Here is a 3,129-nt window from a genome sequence, read left to right as displayed (position 1 = left end):
CCTCTAAGATTAGAGGTCATCCACAAAAAAAAAAAAAGGGGGGGAATGAAGAGACGAAGAAAGCTCGTTCCATCTGCTGCTTCCCCTCCCCTTCTCCCTTCAAATCCAACTAGGTTAAGTTTTAACTTCCTAAAGGCCATAAAACAAAGGCCTGAGGTACTAGCTCCTGACATCCTGGGTCTTCCCTATCTGGTAGCCCCGTCACAAATTGTGTTAATTGCATCAGATTGTATTAGATTGTACATTCTTCACAGAAATAGCTTCGTTTATATCATAGTAATACCTGTAACTGTAAATGTGTGTCTTCCTTTTTCCCTGGGTAAAAGATTGATATGTTAATCAATGCTCTCTTCTGTAAAGAATTGTAAAATCTTACCCAATTGATATGTTAACCATTGTTGCACTCTACAAATAAAAAGGTTGTGGTGCTAAAGTAAGGTAATTATGTCAGGAAACTCAGAGATAAAGTCTGCTGACTATGCTAATCAAGATTGGGAAGTATGTCAGAACCAAGCCACACAGGAGCTAGGTGACCTAAAAATAAGCTGTGCAAAACAAGACAGTTAATCAACTCTGACCCACTGGTCGCCCCTCATGATCTGACCAATCACAAATGGACAAATCACCAACTGTTCTGCTCTAACTGCTATGATTGGCTTCTGTAACAATGCTTGCTTGCTTTGCGGTTTTCATCCTTAAAAACACCAGCCTTGCCCCAACTCAGGGTTCTCCGTTTCCACCTGTTTGGAGGACCCCGTGTACACGGAATAATAAAAACCCCATTGTTTTTACATGAGAGCGAGGCCCTTGGAGTCTTCCTCGCGACACCGGTCTAACAATATAATGGTGGAACTGTTACCTCTGACGTTGGAGTACAGCATTTACTTTACATCGATTCAAGTACACTATGGAGGAAACCTGTGTCAGCTCCTCTTCCTCACCGGTTGCAACTAAAATCCTGGCCAAAATACAAAATAAAACAGAAACTATTGAAAGCCCTGCACTGTAAGACAGAGCCTTGGGAATGCATAGAGCCTCTTTCTAGAGCAGGGGCTTTCCGAAGAACAGAGGGGATTGGGTCCAGATGGCACAAGGCTCCTATTGTCCCGGTACCACTGAGAAAGTCCTCTTTGTCCCATATCCCCTGGAGCTTGTACATAGACTGTAAATATGTAGGAGAAAAGGAATGGGAGGTTTTGTGAGCTAGAGCCTCCACTTCCCTTTCTTGTCCTTTCTCTGGTCCCCTACCACTGTGGCTGTTTTGAAAAAGAAATATACTCTGTAGTGCAGTTAGGAACAACAACAACAAAAAAGAAATATATATATATAATATTAATATACATATATTAATAAAAAGCTACCTGAGCCAGGCAAGGTGCTGCATTTCTGTAATCCCAGTACTCAGAAAGCTGAGCCAGGACAATCACTGCTAACTAAAAGAACCAGCCTGGTCTACATAGTGAGTTTAGGGGCAGACTAAACTACTTAATGAGACCCTGTCTCAAAAAAATAATAATAATGATAAAATAAAATTTCAAAAGTAGCTATCTGAAAACTAACAGCAGACAAATTGGGAGGGAAGTCAAAACCGGAATGCCCAGCAAGTCACTGTGAATTCCCTGGGGTGTTGCTGTTTTCTCCTTTTATCTCTTGGCTTCCATCAAAGGTGGGCCACATCTGGAAACTGCAACAGATCCGACACCAAAACACTAACAAGTCTCATCTTTATGTCCACAGGACCAGGAAAGGGGCTCCTTGTGGAATGGAGACTGCCAGGGGAATCCCCACCTTCTCTCCCGGCTGTGAGCTGCACGTCACAGTGGTGCAGTCACCTAAAACTCTAAGGAACATTCCCCTCTGTAGACGGAGGAAGTGGAAATGGGGATCACTTTGTGCAGATGTTTTAAAATGTAGGTGTTATTTGTATTCAGGTATGGCCAGTGTGACAAAGCTGCCAGATCAGATAATTACCGCTGAAAAGGTAGTTTATTACAGTTTCCAAAAGGAGAGACATGTGCCAACAACCTACAGAGCCATGAGAGCGCAGGAAGTCAGTTGCAGGCAGAGAGCCTTTACTATGTTTTTTGAGGAAAGGAATAGATGAGAGAGGATAGGCAGGTTAAGTAGGTTTCGAATTGGCTAATTTGCATAATTTCAGCAGGCCAGGGTATAGGGACTGTCCCTGGGTGTCTAGTACCTAGCCTGGAGGCCTTAGGGCAGGGGAATGGGGACCTGGAGTGTAAGGGCCCAATAAAGCAGGCATGTGGGGCTCTGGGTTGGTAAATTTGCTAGTGAAAGGCACACATAAAGCATCATTCACCGGTTTCCACTTCCGTCTGAGAAGAGTGGGCCTTTTCTGAGCAGAAAGGCCACTGGTGTTAAAGAAGTGTGGTTAGGAAACGGTGGAGGGAATCCTCGCTCTTTCTCCCCCTCCTCCTCTCCCTCTGCCTCCCTCCTCCCCTCCTCCCTCCCTCCCTCCTCCTCCACTCCCTCTCTCTTTCCCTCTCCATCTCTCTTTCACTCTCTCACTCTCTCCTTTCTCATCTTGCCTCTTCACCTTAGGTGTGGGCTGGAATCATGGAAGCTAAAATTGTGAGAGAACCTCATCTATCTCAGGATTAGAAAAGGGGTCTCTCTGAGTCAAGGTGTAGGAGAAATCCCAGGAGGAAGGGGATCCTTTAATCTTGAGCAGGAACCAACAGAAATCCTAGGGCCACTCCCAAGTTGCACATGTACAGAAGACACCCAAAGAAACTTAGTAATGGCTTTGAGAACAGAACTGCAATATAAACCACCACCTGAGCCCCAGACAAGCCCCCAAGTGACACATAGGCGGGCCAAACCCAAACAGCACAACAGGGACTCCAAAGATGACTGGACCCTGAGGCCATCATCCTAAGAATGCAAAGCAAAATTTGTCATCTAAGTCCACACTGATTTCCTGCTAAAGTAAAAATAATCAACATGCAGAGGATTGCATGGGACACAGAGTCCCACACTATTCAAGATGACAACACGCAGCCAAAAATTACTAACAGGAACCAAAATCCATTATCAGGAGAAGAAAAATAAAACAGATACTAATCCCCAAATGACTCAGAAGTTTAGAAATCTGGGAGCCATTAAACA

The sequence above is a fragment of the Cavia porcellus genome, unplaced genomic scaffold (assembly GCF_034190915.1).
Source record: "Cavia porcellus strain 051 isolate PalLab524CR breed Dunkin Hartley unplaced genomic scaffold, mCavPor4.1 scaffold_5, whole genome shotgun sequence".
NCBI classification, from domain to species: domain Eukaryota; kingdom Metazoa; phylum Chordata; class Mammalia; order Rodentia; family Caviidae; genus Cavia; species Cavia porcellus.
This window is presented reverse-complemented; position numbering follows the sequence as displayed.